Source organism: Labrus bergylta, chromosome 1 (assembly GCF_963930695.1).
Source record: "Labrus bergylta chromosome 1, fLabBer1.1, whole genome shotgun sequence".
Taxonomy (NCBI): domain Eukaryota; kingdom Metazoa; phylum Chordata; class Actinopteri; order Labriformes; family Labridae; genus Labrus; species Labrus bergylta.
Window position 1 is genome coordinate 26,743,363 of NC_089195.1, and position 21,421 is coordinate 26,764,783.

Consider the following 21,421-nt stretch of genomic DNA (forward strand, 5'->3'; position numbering starts at 1 on the left):
GAGAGATTATCCTCATGCAGTTTAGTTTGTTAAAATGTGGAATTAAATTACTGAGTTTTGTTTTGTATTGGAGAGAAAAACAAGAAAAAAAAAAACCTGGAGATGTGTGACTGACCTGGAATACACTCATAGAGTGAGAGAGTAAGAGAAAGCGAGTCAGCCAGTCTAACATGTGTAATGATGTATTACTGACTCTCTTTTACATCTGAGCGACAACGACACTTATGCTGCCTTGTTTTCAGCACTTCTGTAATGTGGGAGATAGTGCTGTAGTCAAAACCACACAAACCGAGACCAAGGCATAACCGAGGACAGAGTGCTCCGACACCGAGACAAGACCAAGACATTAAGGGATCCAGACCAAGACAGGACCAAGACATACCCAAGAACAGAGTGCTCTGAGACAAGGCCAAGACCATAAATGGGCGAGACCAAGACGAGACCAAGACCATAAATATCAATGAAAACTCATCATATTGTGTGCAGCAGACATGTCAGTCACTTAGACCGTAACACAGGGAAGGTTGTGGCCGTAACCGGGGGGATGAAAATCTAATTATGAATGGATAGAAGTTGTTCGTTCTTTTAGAAAGGAGAATATTTCTTCTCACAGTAATGACGTGGAAAAATAGCCTCTCAGTGGTTGTCTTGATTTAAAATGTGGAGTCCATCTAGTCTCAAAATGAGACAAGACCAATGCTTTTGAATATGAGCCGGGACCGAGACCTTCAAAAAGTGGTCTCAAGGCCGGTCCTGAAGGAGAGGTCGATTTCAAGTACTTCAACACACGTTGGAGATGTATTGCATTTTAAATCGGGTTGAGGAACCGTCATAAATTCAGACCGATTCATATTCAGTGGACACATCTGCAGTGACAATTTTAGTCAAGAGATAATACAATTTAAGTAATATGTCATGTCAGTTGTTATTTGTTCCCCTTTTTTTCAACGTACATGTTTTACTACAGAGGCACAAGAGTGTATCAGTTTCAACATGCCTGTTCAAACCCCCCCCTCATCCCCCCATCTCCATCCTCACTAAAGACAACTTTCCATCTTCCATGGTCTAATTCCAACTCCATTATTACATCCTGTATTAGGATTTACAGCTCTCCCCCATGCATGGATTGACTGGATCAGTTGTGAAAGTTAAGAGTGTTCATTTCACCAGATTCACCTGCTAATTTCATTCATGAAAGGGAGGAGACAGGACTTAGATGGATTTTTATGCTTTGAGCCGGTGAGACCTGTGTAATGCAGAATCATTTCAGAATAAAATTAGGAAGGTGGTGCACTGCTGGAATGGATTTTTAATGATTACGGGTTAATGACTTGTGTGCAGAGCTTGCTTTGTTAGCAACTCCAATGTTCAAAATGAAGCGCCCACCTTTCACTGTTTCCCTCTTCACAGACAGACAATGTCAGGCCCTTTTTAAAAGAGAGATCCGGAAATTAAATGAATGAGACAACTGTGTGCTGTCTACCCTCTTCCCATCCCTGAAGACTCTTTCACTTCAATCATACAGGGTAGATGTAGTGCACTGCTTTAAACGATCAAACCTGCTCCTGAGCCCGGGTTGCTGCTGTACTTGCAGACCTCTTATATTCTCCTTCAACACTTTCACAGCTCAGCATGAATCCACTCTGCTAAAAGGCTTATAATAAACTTCCAACACTTTCAAAGGTGCACCTCAAAGGCTTTCTTCAAGTTGGGTGATAGGAATAGCCACATACTAAAATATTGGCCATGTGTGCAAAACCAGAAAAGTATATTGTAGGCCTATTCACTGCAGGCAGTAGTCTTTAAGGCAGTATAATAGGATTTAAGAGTTAGATACATAGAGGAGTGCAGCAAGGACCCCGAAACCCATGACTGCAGCTTTGACAAGGTGAGGAATCCTTTCTCTCTCTTCTAAGCTGTATGTAGTTACTCTATTGTCAGGAGGATTTAGCTTTCTGTGGGTTTATAAATTGATTTATACATCTCTTCAAAAAAAATATCCTCATGCAGTTTAAGTTTGTTAAGATGTGAAATTAAATCACTGAGTTTTGTTACGTATTGAATAAGAAAAAACAATAATCAGACTACATTCAGTTACTGAAGTCCTTGAAAAGCTTCATAAATGCATTTAACAAATCCAAAAATCACTCACTGGTGAAGTGAAATCCTTAAATTTCCCTGAAACTTTCCAAAAAAATAATATTTTTATTAAAATGAAACCAAAATGTACCTGTACCAAAAATGAAATGTCCTGACAAAATTTTACAATTAATCTCAGTCAAATCAGTCAAATTACCTGTAACTTCCCAAAATTCCCTAAAAAGGACATCAAATGAAAAAATGTGAAAGCTTTTCCCCAAGTTTCCAAAAATGAAGGTCTGCAACTTTTCATCCCGATAGGCAACATGACACCAACTGGTGTAGTGATTGCAACAACCTCAACTCTAGGACACAGCAGGACAAAAGCCGGTGTCCATGGAGAATCTTTAGAAAAGGACACAAAGGAGGAAGGCCAACTGGGGTCATTAGAGAAACTAATCACCCAAGTCACAAAGTTGTGAGCCTGCTGCTGTCAGATGCTCTTGCTGCAGCCCTGCAGCATGAGGAAAGAATCCAGCTCAACATAAGACTGGTGTTGAGCTCTTGTGGTCATTACTGTGTCACTTAACTAGATACATGGATATCACTTTACACTTTGCTACTTGCTACTATAATCTCTGACTATACTAAGTAATCAAGTGCACTGACTCCATCTCCATATTATCCCATGTATGCTTTAAACGTTCTATTAATAAGCTTCTTATCTGCAACAGTATAAATGTATCTGTTGATATTAGAGTTTACACATTTTCTGCTACTCAACATCTACCGAACTCATCGTCTGTCAATCGCAGTATTACATTTGTTCACCTTATAAATTTAATACCATTATAGGCGTTTTAAGGATAATAATTTTGATTTTATTTTTTATGGAATCTCTATATTTTGATGTGGTCTTTTACGTTCAATCATGAATAAACTTTTTTTTTTATCTTAAGGGCATTTTTTTTTTAAATAGTTTCTTTTAAGTTCTCTGCTGATTGCCTAACCATTGAATGAAATAACTATTGCCGCCCTAATTGGTAGAGGGCTGTGGGTTGTGTGTATGAAGTTGTGCACAGAAGTGATTTAGGACTCCTTTTGAACATCTCAGCGTAATGCACTACCACACAGAATGTTGCATGTAAGCATTGTGTTTGCATCCCTTTCGTGCTGTCATTCCAGCTTATGCACCTATCTGTCAACATTCACATCAAAGCAACTCTGATGGGCTTCACTGCCGATCCTCATAACAACAGGAGATGTTGGCTTATTAAAAAATAATATAACCTCTTTTATGAGGCAGAAAATGTCTGGAGAAACATCTGTGAAACAAGTTGTGTATTAAATATGTACGAGCTACATCCAAAATTCCTTTTTGCATGGGATGGCAGAGCTATAAAGAGAATCCAGAGTGCGGGCCCCCAAGCTCATTCAAGTCCCGCCATTCTCCCTCTCTGACAGTCAAAGCAGAGTGATCTCGCTCGCTCTTCCTCCCTCTTGCTATTTCCTCAACTCTGTGGGGATGTAAGCAGTCAAAATGTTCCTATCACTGCAAGAAATTAGTGACTCAGGACTGTCTCTGATCGTTTTAGAAAATCAAGAGAAAAAACAAAGCATTAAGAGGTATTTCTGTTCTCTGCTTTTCCTGAAAGCATTTGCGCAGGCTAAAGAGTTCATTAATGCCGCTTTTTGTTCTCAAGTGGAGGCCTCAAGAGACGTTCAGTGAAATGAAGGAAGGATGGGGGTGTGCTGCGGTACAGCAGGAAACGAGCACAATACCAGCACATAGAGAAAAGAGGCTGCATTTCAAAGGCTTCTTTATAACCTTTTAATGTAAGGTTACTTTATCCTTGAGAATTACATTGGGCTGATGTTTTATATTTATCTTCAAGCTAATGATTTTCCAACCAATGGGGAATTTGGACTCTGTTCTGTGCTTTAATCGTTTCTATTATTTGCACGATAGATCTGTAGAGGATTTTTGTTTTGGTGCGCGTTGCAATTGTACAAGATCTAATATCCTTCAGGAAACCGTTCTCGTCTTTTGCTTTAATCTCAGCTACATTGCACTGCTGCACTCTACACAAACATACATTTTGCAACCAGAAAAAGTGTCTGAAGTGTTTGATACATTAGATAGGTATCATGGTGCTATTGAACCTACTTTGCATTTCTGTTGACATCAGTGGCCTCTCCAGGGGAAAGAATTGTCTCTATTTTACACAGAAACCATCCGAAACGAGATCCATACAAATAAGGCCGACGCCTGCAGCCGCAGAACATTCCACAGAAAGTGCACCAGGCAAAATAAGACATCAAGTATTGTTCCCTGTAGAGAACAAACAATCACTCTCAAATGAAAAATGTAACCAAGCATGTTTTGCGACATTCGCAATTTCTCTGTTTTCCAATTTGACTCCTAATTGGAAATCAAAGGAGCCCCCAAGCCAACATTTAGATTTCTGCTCTCAGAGGCAGAACCCCAACGCAGAACAGCAGAGGGGACACTAGGGTTTACTTTCCTAGAATAGGGAGAACATGTGTGTGCATGTGATATCAATTATTCAACCGCGCATATAGAAATCCTGAGCTGGAAGGACTTTATTGGCTATTTTCCCCTATGCAAAATAAATAAATAAATAAAAGCAATGAGCAATATAGAGGTAGAGACACAAGAAGCACTTTAAGCACTACTTGATATACTGATGCTTGCATGTCATCTCATTTCATACCAGAAATGAGCTCCAATGTAGGTCAAAACTTGCTTGTGCAAATTCACCCTTTTCTGTAGGTTTTTTATTTCCAATCTTGGAGGCACGTAAATGGATCAAACTGAGATCGCATGCATGTATTTACACACAGACATGCAAATAACACTATGTATATTCATTAAGGGCTTAAGGCTTTTAAACAGGGATTAACCAGAATGTATGGGCCTGTGGATTTGAAGCACAGTCATCTCTGGCCTTTAGTCTGCTGCTGCGGAATGTCTACAGCCTTTAAGCCTTGAATGATATGTTTCAGTGACTGCTGGCGAGATGAAAGGCTTCATTTTGAAGTGGTTAGTGCTGGTGTGCTTGGCCGGCTGGCTGCCTTAGATTCCTCCTCCTGTCAGAAACACTTGGCCAGACACGTGTGAAAACCCCAACTGCCACCTGGAGCCTGTTATCACATAAAAAAGCTGCTCGCAGGGCTATAGGACACTGCCGAGCACATGATCGTGCATCGCATTGTGCACTATTTAGTTTGAGGCTCAGGGGGACTCAAAGTAAACGGGGGCAGAATGCATTGATGGTGCTTTGAATAGTGATGAAATCGTGTTTCAAAGAGATACCGGTTGTTTCCTTACAGACACCTCTCTGCAGCTGTGGGGTTAATGTAGATGGTAGAAATCTACATTTAAATGCATGGCCATGGGAGGGACACACCTGGGGTGGACTTGATGAAGAAGATTAGATGCCATGATTTTAATTGGAGTCTTCCTTTAGTTTTCCATTAAGACATTTTCAAACTTAAAAGCCTCATTCCCACCAAGTGGCTGCCGCTGAGATGAAGAGCTATTACCTTCACATCTGGGGACGAGGAACAATGACATCAAAATAAGATGGTGGTGGTGTGTGTGTGTGTGTGGGGGGGTGCTCTTTCTCTCTCTCTCTGCATAACAGATTTTACTTAGCTGCCTGCAGCAGGTGGTTATAACCAAATGTGAAGACATCAAATGGAAGATGCAGTGTAAACAAATCAAGCGTAACCAGTTTGGACAAAAAAAGCCATGATGACAAAAATTACCAAATGAGTTTAGACAAAAGATTGGTGTTACGTCCTGTTTTGTTTTGCTCTCCCTCATGTCTCAGGTCTGCCACACCTCTGAGAGCTCTCCCGTAACCACCTGAAGCTGATCTGCTAATCAGAAGAGCTGGAGATGAACAACTCCAAGACGGTGCGTCTGACTTCAAGTTGTATGGTGGTGCATGTATGTCTTCTGTGTGATACGTTGTGCTTGTGACAAACCTGAGCTTTAGCCAGCAGTGTCAGTGAAGGAAAGCGTAATGGTTCTCTGCCTTTTCTGTTTAAAATTCCCATTTCCTCCTGTTTTGTCGAGGTCCGTATTGTCCTTTGTTTTTTACATCACGTAACAGTACTTTGTATTTCTAGTTACAGTGGGGGTTTTGTTTATTAATTTAACCCTGTGAGAACCCTGAAGTCGTTTGCTTCCAGTTTGGCAATTTTATTTCTTGCTTCACTTCAATCAGGAGAGATTTAATTGAGAATGAACAATTATTTATTTAACAATACATTTGCAAGATTTTAGATTTGAATGTGCAAAGTCTTTGGGGAATTATATTCCATCGTGACGACTTCATGTACTCGGAAGGGTAATGAGGCTGACAGCAGGATAGGATACCCCCCTATGGAGTCTAGACACTGGTGGTGGTGAAGAGGAATGGAGGCCATGATGATCCTGAATCTGGACTCTGCTGAGCTGGAATGGAGGTGACTGGGACGGTGGTGGGTTGCAGCGGTTGCCCTGAAATGACAGAATGACTGTGGAAGAGAGAGAACTGTTTTAGCATTTTGCCGCAGCAGGATGATTGGTTGAGACAGGTTGTGCCCGAATCTGGTTGGTTAATTACTTAAAGAATAAACGCCCATTATGAGCTGATCACCACAGCAGGTAGACAGAGGAAGTAGTTTAGGTTGAAGTGAAAGGATGAATGAATTTGTGAAAGAAAATAACCAGTCTTCCTGTCTGAACTTACGCTAAGCTCCATTTTTGTTAGTTCATCTTTTCTTGTTTTTTTTAGTGACCTATTTCATCTAATTACCAATGTCTGTGTGGAGTTGTTTTGTTAGTAGATTATCATTATTAGATATAAACATTTGTAAATCTTCTTAAAAAGCTGAAGCAGTAATTTTCCCTCAGTTATTTTATTTCACAATTGTTATGATGTTACTCCTTAACTTCCCTACCTTAAGTTAGCTATTAGCATTTACTGTGAGAGATTGTGTGAGTTTATGTCAGGTGTGATGAACAACTCGTCACATCTACAATTGAATCTGCATGGAAGTCCAAAATTAACCAAAACAGATATAGTTTATAGCAGAGTTCTCCACAAGCATGTCCTAAGTGACAAACACGCCTCAGAGGAATTCCCAGAGAAGAAGAAAAAGCCTAACCATGTCTGCCTAATCAATAATCAATCACAGGAGAAAATGAAGTTATGCATTATGCAACAAATTAAGAGAGGGACTGCAAGGAATCACAGGACAGAAAAAATCTACTCAATCTACCTGTCAGGGCTTACAGCACAGATAAATGTAGTGTGAGAAAGGTTAAAAAAAAGTCTTCTTTCATGGAGGACATTTGGACATGTCATGTAAGGAAAAGGAAATATTTAATCACGTACATCTATCAGAGAAAATGAAGTGGACATGAAGGTTTCAGTGAGTTGTCACATCCTTTTCATCGTGATTTGAAAAGTGTGTATTTTATTTGAGCATTCTTTACACAAAGAGATGATGAAAGCTTTAGGTGTATATTCTGATGTGTGTGAAGCAAATGCATCATGTCCTGTTTCATGTGGATGAATACAAAAACCCTATGCCCAATTTAAAAATTCACATCACACTTACTTTGCAGATGCATCCTCTCTGTGTTTGATCCGTGCCAATATCAATTCAAACCCTGGTGTCCATTTGAATTTAGTTAATTATAGCTGTATGGTGTGCAAACCTTGCTCCAGCAGCACTTGAGGGTGTATGTCAAACAGCTGCATCATTATTTTAAAAATGTTTCCAATGTTCCTCTGAACTGACAAACTACGACTTCTCATTTCTTTCATTGTTCCTTTTCATTTCTCAACCATGGCATTAAGTGGACCATATTTCTGTGTTCAGCCCTAAATTGAGCATCAACAGTGTGCCAGCGACCATGTACTGAGAATATATCAGTCATAATAGTGATGGATCGAGCTACTTACACAAAGGTACAGATGCATTTGATAGGCAGTTGAACATTTTAATGGTTATAGGATCACCTTGGCGCCCTTCTCTAATGCCTCACAACACCACGCTGTGCTGTTAAGTGCAACTGAAATAGAATTATAAAGGCAAGAACAAAGCACTCTATATCCTCCCCACAGAGAGCATCAATGGACACAGTGATATTATTGGCCTACTCATTTCCCTCTGTGTTTAGTCTTTAACTAAAGCAAATATCCAGTCATGACAATATATGTGTAAGTATTCCTGAACACACCAGGGCCAGAGATGACATATGGAGGGTTCGGCCTTCAGACGAGTTGATTGGTATCTCTTCATGCTTAGTTGCTACAGGAGTTGCAGATAGTCTTGTGTTTGTACAGAGGTGAAGGAGCAGTATGGCAAGGCTGGGTTTTTTTATTTTCCAAGACGTCTATTAAGACATGATGCATATGTTTGTGTAGCTCGCCATCAACCGCCATGTATCAGATTCTAAGGAGCCGTAAAATATATTTCAGACTTTGATTTCTTCTTCTCTTTTTTTTGTCTTTTAGATTTTTCTTCATATGCCCTTGGAGTGTTACTGGAGGTTGATTCCAGGAGACACTTTCCACTATCAGAAAAACACACTACAAAAGCCTTCAGAAATTCTGCAAGTATAAAAGACACACTGCAAACACACTCAAACTATACAACACATATAAAACAACCTAAACCTTTTAAAGGAACATAAGAAGTTGCATAGTGGTGATATGATTCATATTCCAGCCAGTGGTTTCACACCATGGACTGTCCTCAAGTGAGGCCTGACTGTCAGTAATATATCGTGTTTACAAATGTGTTATGGTTCAAGTCATCCTTTTTTCTGGGAAGTTTCTTGTTAAACAGTTTGACACCATAACAAAGTTTAAAATGACATGAAAAAAAATGTCTTTCCTATTTTAGCAGTAAGTTAAATGTGTGTTTATGTTTTCTGAAGCAGTGTGACATCAATACTGTGGCACTCTCCTACCAAAATGTACTGTGCAGACTCTGGTGCCAAATTCACAATATGTCTTTTGGCTTCATCGCAACCCAATATGAGGAGGGCTGAGACAAGCTGTCATGTTTTATCTTTTTTTACTTTGCAAATCTTATTTGATATGAACAACACAAAGTTCTTTATCTGTTAATAAAAATCAATAATAATAATAGATTTCAACACTGGTCTTAGTTCTGTCACAGAGTGCTGATCAGGAGGGAAATAAACAGGTAAGGCAGAGCAATGAGAATAAGACTTAATCAATAAGCACAGAGAAAGGCAAGGACAGTAAAGACTCACATAAGAAGTAACACAGCATTCATGAAAATATGTCAAACAGTTCAGAAAGCTTACAAGGAGACAAGTTTTTTAAGAAGAGATTTGAAAGAAACTGTTGAGTGTGAGTTCAGTGAGCACAGAGATTCCACAGTATGTGTTGTCTAATAGCAGAAGTGGGATCATCTTTTGTGTTCAGGGTTAACTGAGGTATCAGAGATCTGAGCCGGTTTCATCACAGACACTGCTGAATCTGATGAAAAAGAATATATATTCACATATGCGTCTTTGTACTTTTAGTCATGCAACTACAAAGATTTAAATTCATCCCTATACCCCCATCATTTGATCCATACAAAGACTTTAATACACAGAAAGGCTTAGCAATGCTACGCTGTATATTTTATTCCACTTACCTTTAAGCCTTTCCTTAAAATATATATTGTTTTTTTTATTTACCGTAAAAACAGACTACAGAAGGAAACAGAAAAAGACAGGTGCACACACCACACAACAAAAGCCATGAATCAATTTTGATGCTCCTTGCTGGGTTGATACAATGCCAACCATGGAGTGACTACATCCCCCTTGTAGAACCTGGCTTGTGCCAACGCCACAGTCCCTGCACATGTGTGTGTGTGTGTGTGTGTGTGTTGGATGGGTTCCTGCAGTTAGATTTATTGGATTCGGGGATCTCTCCTGCTGTGTGCTCTGTGGTACGAGTGGGTTTGACTCAGTCTCTCTGTGTGAAGCTGGCAGTGCTTTGGACTGACCTTGCAGTGGAGGTGTCACTATGCAGAGTTGTTGTCATTACTCAATTAGACAGAATTAGGCACTGGCTAACGTGACAGTAGCATGCTGCGAAAACGAACTCAGAATTAGATTCTAGGCTTGGCAAGGTTCGTTATAATAGAGCAGCAATGAAATCAGTCACAACAGGTCTGTTTTTATATGATGATATATAGAGCCTGAGGATATTACTACCTCAGCGGGAGAGGGGAAAAAAAGACTAAAAAAGCATGCATGCTACTCATATAAGCACGTAAGGTTAATGGAGAGTCAGGTCAGGACACATCCTGTTGTTCCTCTTTCAGAGAATCAAAGTGTAAATTAGCGTTGGCAGTCGATATCAATGGGTCAGCGTGCATCATCCAACCTCAGTTCAAAGTGGGTCACTCGTTGCTTGGCCTTTGCAAACAGGCATTCCTATAGGGATTGCTTTCTAATTGAATGTTATTGACATTTAAAGGCCTTTAATTCAGGCACTCAGCATTTCTGTAAATAAGGGGTGATATCGGGAGAGAGACTGAGGGCACCAAAGCTGACATGCAAGACAAAAAGCATAAAGAGAGAACTGAGAGTGAGTGAATATGACAACTTAACTGAAATGTCGTATGAATGGTTATACAAATGGACTGAATGTGCATTCAAGACAGCAGATTGTATCTTACATCCTTTTCCTATATCTAAATAGTAACGTCTGGTTTTCATGAGAGACTAAGCAGTGAAGTAAGGGTGCGCTCACAAAAAGTTGGTTGTATATCCAAGAAACCAATCTGAAAGGAAATACTGGAGTGCATTTTTGCGCTGATTGGTAACAAGATGTGACACTAAGTACAAAAGGAAATATGATTTATTACGCAAGACTGCCATTAAGCAGCAGATTTCATTAACAAAATGAAATCTTCTTACTGTAATCGGTGCTCCGCCTTTTCTCGCAAATCTTTCAAAAGCTTTTCATGCTCTTCATCAAGGCAATATCTTTATATGGACCTATTCAACAGTTATTTGTCTCCATAAAATACAGTTGTGTGTTCATTCTGGGTTTGAGTCTGGAATACAGTTTCAGACGGGCTCGAGACACTTGTGAAGCGGTGTTAGGGCTGAATGGTTAACTGCTGATACATCAGTGCTGGGAAGGTTTAGTTGGCTAGGAAACAAACTCTATTTGAAAGTATTCTTTTGAATTATTGTCATGACAGTTCATTTTCAATAAGAACGTGGAAGATAATTGAGACTCACATCGATATCATCCGTCAAATTCCAAGCAGCTTTTTGTCCCAACAATATTTGAGCCAATGCTCTTCTACCATAAAGCCCTGAACCCTGTGAGCAACTTTACCTTGTTAAGACAGTTTAAAAATGTGACTTTCAAGGCCTATTGCCTGTGTTAGACGCTCAGATGGCCTAGTTAGCCTAGACTGACATCTGTTTCTTTATCTGGGGGCTTTTCATGGTTTATTAAGAGAACAGGACAGTGGATAGAGTCTGGAGAAGAGATTAAAGGTTAACACAGTCAATTATCGAGCATGGTAGTCCAACCCAGAGCTGCCATTACAAGGAAGTCACAAGACGTAGGATTTAACCAATAAGCTAAACCGGTTGCCCAGACATCCGTTTCTAAACCCTGTTTTTTTTCTTGTCTCTTCTTGTACTGTTTGGCACTTGTTCGCTTTGTGTTTTTTTTTTTTTTTCAGGTAGGGTAGCATGTGCTCTTTTCATCAACTTTGGATGGAGATCTTTCAATGTTGAAATGTTTATCTTGGGTAGCCACACTGAAGCAATTGGTGTGACTATATTATATAACCTAACTTCCTTTCATTTCTATTACTATCTATTATATCTAGTCACAGAGTTATTGTATCACTGTCATTCAGTGTCCTGCCTTCATCAAATAGTTATTTTCCTTAACTCAGTGGTTCCTTAACTTTTTCTGCCGGGCCCCCCTTTGGCAGATGAAGAGTTTTCAAGCCCCACTCCCCTTCTCCAAACACATGAAGACATAAACTTATACCAATATACACTGATCGCTTTTTGCTTACAAATTCTTTCTCCAACATTATCTGTATAAAGACACCAAACAGAAAAAAACCCAGCAAAAAGTAACATCCTGCTTTTACAGAGGAACACATTAAAAGTTATACTGCAACATGAAACTTCCACATTTTGTAAGTTGTAACAACAGTCACAGATTTGTTTTAAAACCTGACTCTCTAAAGATGAACATCTCCCTAAAAATAAAAATGATGAAAATAGTCTTTTCAGATTCATACTATCAGTCTTGCAATAACTTCAATGACTAGTGTGAGCTTGTTTTGTGCAGCAGATCGTTTCAAGTCTTGGGTGCAGCTACAAGACTGCCACTCTTACTTCATTTTCTATTTCCAGCTTTGATCTGTATTTTACGTTGATTGAGACAACTGCAGAAAAAAAACATCTCACAAAGGTAAGATGTGGCAAAAGGAAGAAGTGTGTCTCTATCTTCCTTACCGTTGTACAGGTGAAGCTTAGGGCAAGATGTGACTCGTCCTATTTTCTTTTTTCCTTTTTTCTTTTTTGTAGTTGTGATGTCAGGAATGGATACATTGTCAGCCTTACTTCACCTGCAAGTACTTCCACAAAGTTTGCCATGCTATGCTGGCAGTGCACAACAGTGAGAATGATTTTAATTTAGCCTTGCAGTGCATTAACCTCGGAATCACTTCCTTATCTAGACAGACAAAAAATGAATACACTGTGGTCATTAAATGAAGTGTTTTGAGTCTATACACTCTAAAGCTGAAAAGAAACAAAAAAAGCGAAATGATAAGTGATATTTGACAAACTATTACAGTATTAACAGAGGTCACACAGTGGGCAAAGCATTCTGTAAAACACAAAAAATGTACTCATATACAATACACCAATGGGTACAAGGGCATTTTATATACACTGTACAGACTACGCTCCAGCAAGTGATTTGTGCTGGAGGATGGATGTACCTCCTGCGCGGACAGTTCAACAATACCACTCATATCAATAATGCTACACACTGTGTGTTTTTAATAATGAGTCTTTCCACAAGTGGAAGTGCACATACCTGGTATTATTCTATTATTGTATTTGTTCTGCCTTTATTTAACTGATGTACATATGTTTGATTTTTATTTTTAATAATTTTATTCCTTTTTCCTGTTTTCTTGAGCTGCTGTAATGCCAAAATTTACCCCATGGAGGATCAATAAAGTTTATCTTTATCTTTATCTTTTAACAAGGTAGTGAAAGGGATACAAAATTACGTCCTTAAGACCTCAAATAACCTGAACAAGTAAATGACAAAACACCATAGAGTGGAGTGGAGTAGACTGAAATTAACAAATTACATCTAAAGAGGGATTCAAATAATTTTTAAATGACATTCAGGTTCCCAGAACTTTAAGACTTTGGCTTCCCTCGACTATCTGTACATTAGCCTCTGGCAGGTCGAGGTTGCATTTGTTAAAATATTTTTATTTTGTTTTGCCTTTATTTGATAAGACAGTGGATAGAGTAGGAACATTGGGAGAGAGAGTGGGGAATGACATGCAGGAAGGCCGCAGGTCGGACTTTAACCTGGGCTTTAACTGCTTGGAGAACAAAGTCTGTGTACATGGGATGCAACCTAACCGCTAGGTCATATGCGCCCCAGAGGTTTCATTCTTCTTCCTCCATTGATTTGTGTTCACTGCTATGAGGAAAATGTAAGAGTGCAAAAAAAATGATTTAGCTTCATCGACATGTTGATATTGTCACGGTGTGCATGTTAGCCGGTAGTAAGCTCAAAACACTAATAGCCCTTATTACTTTCTAAGCTTTCCACTGTACGCTTTCTGCCCTTCATCCTGTAACTTCATGTTTATGAACCATGTCCCAAAGTCAATTCTCTCAGCCTCTACATAGCACTAACTCTATGCAGAATGGCTTTTAGTATCCGAGTCCTTGCCTAAGCAGAAAAAGTATCTTTATTTGAAACATTAAAACAAGTGGGTTTTATATTACAGTTTGATTTATATCAGTAGTTTTCTCACTTTCAGTGTTAAAGCTGAATTACCAATAAAAAGCTGCTGACCCTGCAGCGAAATGTTAAAAATTTCATCAGTTAAACACATCGTATCCACTCTCTAACCTCTGTGAAACAGCACATTCCCCCCTGATAGGTAAATATGAACTGAAGCAGCTCATCACATGCCCACTCCCTGTAAAAGCTATATTACTTAATAGTTGGAGGTACGATAATAGTTGGTGATAGAAGGAAATAAGTCTTCCACATCTCTGGCGTCTGAGAGAATTGTCTTTCTGATTGGCCGAGCCTCAGGCTTAGAGGTCACTCTCTTGTTCCTCATTCAATTACTGACAGACATAAATCAAACTATTTCTGCGTCCGTTTTGGGCTGCTGCTGACCGCTTTATTATGACCTTGCTTGAAATTAGTAAAGGGTATTTTACTCTGTGCCTGTCTCTCCATTGCTCTGTCTAATTTAAACAGTGACAGCTTCGGCTCATTAAGGTGCCATCTGGTGAAATGCCGAATGAAAGGAAGAAAGCGTCAATAAAGAGAAGACCTCCTACTGGGCCTAATAATCGTCTTTGTAAGCGGTTTCTTTTACACCCAACAGATTCAGTGCTATAGAAGAGGAGGGAAACAAAATGGTCCTGATGGGTTGTGAGCAGCTCATCAAAATCTACACATTTTTGTCTTGGCTTCTTGATCGTGACTCAGCACTTTTTTAAAACTACAATTTCAGATTTCCCTGCCATAAAATATTTCTGCAGCATTCAATTATGTTAGTTCAAATCTTATGAATAGTTGTGTCAACCAATCTCTTTTGTACAGTCTTAAGATATGGTGTTTATTTCCTGTTCGGAAAAAAACCCTGCTTTTATTTTGAAAGGAAATAAGAAACTTCTGGTAGCTTGAAGGTTACAACATTAGCTAAACCAAGGAAAAAGAAACTCGCTACAAATCCAAAACTAAATGAAAAGAGCTTAAGGGAGTGGTTAAAAAAAAGTGAAACGTCTTAGGTGGATAATACTTTGAATTGTCAACTGAGCCGTGGGGGAGTTGAGACATTCAAAGATGCAGCAATGTCGCTAATTTCAGGCACTGTGGGAGCAGGAAGACAAAGCAGCCTAGCTACAGTAAATGGAAATGGAAAAAACACACGATTAATGCTTTAAAAAAAATGTATGCGTTAATTTTGGACCTTCATCGCGATAAACCCGCTAATGCTGACAGCTGTAGTAATTAATAAGTTATTCAAACATTTCCTGGACTGACAAAATAAGAAAAATTAAGCCACATTTGTAAGGAAGGCAACAGGTAAACTTAAAACAGAAGTTGGTTGCTGTTGATTTAACAGTAGTAGTTTGAAGTTGACTCTACAGCAGTTGAGTTTGTAAAGCTGGGTCTTAAAGACTGACGATATGCTGATACAGAATGAGCTGCTTTAGTCGTCTGAATAGCACTGATTTACTGCACTGTTATCACCAACTTTTATCACAGCTTTACACAGTGCCATTGCAGCCCAGTAATGCTTTTTCTCCATAACCTTGTTGACATCGAGAACCACCATCTACAATTATATAAAAAAAAGCACTTATACCACCCATTAAGCGCTTCTTATAAAGCCTAATGTTGAGGTCATGCATTTGAAACAAGCAGAAAATCTAATTCTACTCACATAACCTGTAGACCTCATGACCTTCCCTCGGTAGTCTGCTGTTATTTGCATTGTACTGTGATCTATTGATGTGAAAATATAAGTAATTATCTTCAAAGACATCTCTTATTTGTTCATGTTTTAATGAGCATTATGCAACACACAGCTGACATACACAAATAACCTCTATGGAGCTTTAACTAGCAGCTGATTACTTTAGCATGAAATGGCCATGTACATGCACGATCTTACCTTTTGATCTCAGCTTGCTGCAGATTTTCCTTTAGACTTTGATGTGAACAACTGTGGCTGATCAGGAGGGAACAATGAGAGACAATAAGGAGTTAAATGTGTTTATTGCTGAGGGTTTTATTGCCAGGTCTCCATTCACATGTAATTCAAACTTTGACCAACATTACAAAAAAGTAATCTGTGATTCCATTTACTACTACTACTACTACTACTACTACTACTACTACTACTAGATAAAAGGGTAAACACTATTCACTGGTAGTCTAACAAGAAGACCTGAGAAGGGGTCAATCCTTTGCCGTTTGAAAATGGGATATCAAAAATATAAATGAACGACTTGAGGATTGTTAGTTATTCCGTCTCGCAGCATAGATCTTGGGTTTCTGTTTGGCATTGAGTATAGAAAGGCAGCCAAGCATGGGTGTTTAAAGCCCCTTCTCTGTGTTCCATCATGAGTTATTCACTGAGTCATCTTCTATGCATGCCACTGCTGCAGCGCTGTCAATTCTCTTTTAACCTGATTTTAGAAAGGTGTTATAGGAAGACCCAAAGCCAGGTTTTGCTCCTAACTGGACACTCAGCTCTAATGGGAAGCCACTTACAGTGACCTCCCCTTCGCTCTCTAACCCTCCTTTACTGACAAGAATGAAACTGACAAATAAAAGCCCTCCTCTATCCCCCAACTGTCCATCACTCTAAAGGTCAACACAACACCATGGCCCTGGTCCCCTTTCCAAACTGTTCACCCAGCAGTACACTGTTCATTACATCTGAAGACAGCACTGTGTAACCCCCCCATCCCGCCCCCGCAGCCTCAGACTGTCCATCACTGCCATCCAGGTGAGAAGGTAATTGGGGAAGTTCTGATGGAGCAAGGCGGTCAGCACTGACAGCATCCAAACTGCACAGGACATGTACCAGGGAGTTAACGGTGGATTTCCCAATACCCATTCTATACACTTCATCATATCTGGAGACTGGTGCTGCCTCAGAACTGCTGGGACGGACTCCATGGATTAGACTTAGTTTGCATACCAGACTCTAGTCCCCTCACCGCAAGTGACATGAAAGACTGTGTGATGTATTTCTAAAAGAAAAAGAACCAGCCAAAGAGATGTGTAGCACTCTGATGCTATCCTTCAAGTATCCAGGAGTGTACCTGTTCTTCCAGTCCTGTATCCCTGGGTACTTTATTCATACTGGGTTATTTAAGTCCAGAGCCAATGCAGGAAGAAGTGTGCCCTTTTTAACTAGCGGAGTCAGGATGTGGAGGTTGTTGGAGTAGTGGATGGTGTGTGTATAGTGGTATAATCTGACTTTCATGCAGCTTGTATTCTCTCCCCAAAGTTCACTTTAAAAAGTTATGAATTTCCCTTAATTTATTCATCTGAATGAATTACATCCCTTACTCTACCAACGTTTACAGGCTATAACCTTACTTATTTAACCAAACTCTGCTTGCCATAGATATTGAGGAAAATATAATTTTTTTTAGGTGTTTTTGTTTTCTGTTTTTTTTTTCCATACATGGTGCACGCATTAACCACTGCACCACCAGCACCCCTGTTTTCTGCTTTGATGTATTCTGCAGAGCAGTATAATACCAATGATCTATCTGGTGGTACATGGTGAATATCAACATTAAACTTGAACCCACTCATCACAAAAGAACAAACGCGAACCCTGTTTTAGTTGAACTCTTATTTACAATACAGCCGAATAATAATATTCATAAAGAAAGAAACATTTAAATATCGATGGATGGATGGATAGATAGATAGTTTGTTTTAATTTACCGGTTTAATTTATTTTAAGAATGCTTTTTTAGCTCTGATAGCTTCCTTTCTGTTTTAAATATCTCTTTGTTATTGATGTAATGCACAATCCAGAGAACACATTTCAAAGGGGCCAATGGTACAGAACAGATAAAAAGACTCCTTCTGTATGAATAAGCTTTTGGCTGGGAGGCTAGAGCAACCACCCTAGGAGTTACCATGTCAACCAGGCTTAGTTAGTGCATTTTTATGTGAAGATGAATTTTGCTGTGCCACTGAGACCAGACCCAAAGATTTTTCTCTGCCTTGTGTCCGAATCTGTCCTAGTTAAACCTTTTGATAAGATTGAGACATTGTGCCGGAGGAGTGGCTGGATTATCAAGCGTACAGCAGGATCACATTTTTTGCTTTAATCATTGGCTTTAGAGCTGAAAACCATTTACATCCTCCTGTCTGGACTTTTAGATTGGAAATGTAGAATGACTCAGGCACATGAGTCCGAGTCTGGGTAGCCACATTGTAATGCCATGCCCACTTGACCTCCTCAGACCCATTCAAGGGCTTTGAGCTGAGGGAGGCATGTAAAAAGACTTACTGACACAAGGCCCTTTGCATGAGTCTGTGTGTGTGTGTTTGGCTTCCACAGAGCTGGACAATCAGAAAAGGTGGGGATATAGGGAGGGGTCCTTCAAGAAACAGCGGCTATAACTAGTTGTTTCAGGCCGAAATGAGGGTTTTTAACTGATGCCAGTATAAGATGAATAAGGATTTGTTTCAGCTGCAAATCATGCAAATCTACTTTATAGGTTTCAAAGACTGACAACATGAAAGATGAAAATTAGTATAATTTGTAAAACCTGGATAAATGGGCATTAGGTCACAGTTGATTGGAATAAACTTTCTCTGATTTAATTTTTGTTTCATGTTATGAAACAACTGCAGTAATAAAGGCATCCCTTTACAGTGCTGATGTCCATCTGTGCAGATGGCAGAGTCTCCCGTGTGTTCAGTGTCAGAAGGCTTCTGACACTTGAGACTGAAAGCCAAAAACCATATTGCAGCAGCTGGTTGTGCGCTGTTCATCACCATTCTGCCTCGGGGACATCCAAGTCGTTTTCCTCTCTGTCTATTTTTATAGTTGGTCCGAGGGAGGTTTGTTTAACTCGATTAGAACTCTGTTTTAATCCTTTTAATGCAGCACATCCCATGAAGACATCTCCCAAATCAAAGTGCTAATCCTCCACTGCAGTGGCATTTCTGCTACTATCATTATTTCTTTTTAATTATTTCCTCTTAATTTCCAAAGAGAGCAGGCTTTCAGCCATCGTGCCAAGTTTTATTTGGATGGTAGAAATGGATACGCACAGGGATTATTCTCGTTAGACAGTGGCACAGCCAGGAATTAATCCCTCCATTAACTGGACCTTGTTACAACTCCTCTCCAGTGGCTATTCTTCCTAAACACTGGGTACTTTGGTGATGCACGGACGCCTTATACATGTTGTGTTTAATGGCCATTAGCAGGACAATGTAAGATACATAAAAAGTCGTTTTCATTATCAGTGACTAAACCATTGAATTATTTAAACTAGTGTCCCCTGAGCTGTTATTGGAACAATTATGCTTGTCGATGCTTTTGATTTGATTCATGAAAGATCAAGGTCGAGTTAAGCAATCAATTGATTTGCTCTCTCTGGTTTAATGGCGGGGTGTGCCGGGGGGTGTCTGTTGGGGCTTGATAGAGCCGCTTTGTAAATGGAATACATTGTGCTGTCTCTTGAAATAAACGAATTCACTCGAATCACACGCCATGAAGGGGGGTTTCAGCCATGTCTCCAGGGCTTTACCAAAGACCAGAGAAGATATAAGAACTTAAAGTTTGTAGGATCCTCAATGTTTTCTCTTAACCTTTAGAGACTCCAAACTTCTAAATTCAAACCACAGACCAATGTGGGGATTCTGGCCTTGCTGACTTGCAATGTTTGGGGCCTCTGTTGAGACCCACGTTTCTACCGGCCGTTCCCTTTTCCTCATTGCTCCTTTCTTACCCTCTACAGCTCAGCAGGCTTAGGCAAGATTGACAAGGACTCCAGTGGTCAATACTGGCTTATATACCTTATATACCTTGCGATGGAGTCAGCAGACAACTTTGACGCTATAAGAAAAAAGTTACAGTTCCAACTGTTCACTAGATTGATGGAAAGTTAAGAGACAAACGAGTGTGCGTGGAATTACATGCTAATGTCATCATGAAAGGTCACATATTTTACTCCTTTTCAACCAGTTTAAATAACTCTCAGAGCTCATGTCAGTGAAGTTTCATGCAAAAAATCCACTCTGATCCTGTATTTCAGCCTGCCTTTAAACCCCTCTACTTCAGCCCTGGTCAGAACAGACTGTTTCGCTTTAAATGCAAGTGAGCTGTGTCTGAAGGACTTAGGTTGGCTTGGGCTTTCTTGTACCATGCTCTATTGTTTACTGTGGAAAGGTGGACTTGTTATGTCCTCAGAGGACCTTTGTGATGTCATGAAGGGAACATCTCCAAATGGCCTGTTTGACCACACATTTTCTAAAAAGTGGACGAGTAAAAGATGGAGAGGGTGGACTTTTCTCATAATTGGAAGGTTTGTAGACAGGTTAGGGACACGTATTAGTGTTAGAACACCATGGTAAAGTGGATGTTGCATAATATGTGACCTTGAAAACATGCTCACAATCAAAGTGCTAACATGTAATTTAAGGTTTACCACATTAATGAATTAAGCTTAGCATATACTACGCTTGTAAAACACAGTGCATAACTAAGGCTGATGGGAAAGTCATTCTTCTTGCACTTTTGTAGTTTACTCTAAGGTGGATTGTCCATACAAGTTTTATATAGCAAGCCATCCAATAGTTGTTTAAACATTTTCTCCAAGGACTAAAACAGTCAAAACGTCTGATGAAAAGTCAAGTTATCACCAAACATTCAAGTGTACAGTATATCATCTTGGAACCAAGATTGTTTAAAGAAGTTTTGCGTAGCAGGAAGATGCTAAGATATTTTACTGAATAAGTGCAAACTTTAAACCTTTGTGCGTAAGACCTGATTCACGTGATCACCGAGGTAAGCAGTATCAGACCGCTGAGCACAGACTCACTATCATTATCATACCATTTCCATATTCTTTGTGTAATGAAGGTTTAGCACGTGCGGTTGACTGTTTGTGTCAATGACCTGGTGATACATCACACAGATAGCAGTAGCAGTGCTGACCTAAGAGCAATTATCTCAAGTCAAAATGAAGTAATGGGACTTGACCTGTGACCCTGAATCAATGTGACTATTCTTGTAAGCTTTTAGTACTAATAGATTTTTTTTCTCCTCTGGAATCCTTTCATCAGCGGGTCTTGCATGGCCATCCTTAATGATTGTGGCAAAAGCTTTAGATTTATAACAGGCATGAAGGCTGCGAAATGTAACAAGAGAGACTAACACAAAAGCCACTGTAGAGACGTTTCTCACAGGATGTGGACCATGTGTATTGAACACCCGCTTCAGATATTCTCACATCGCTGCAAAAAATCTGGAGTGG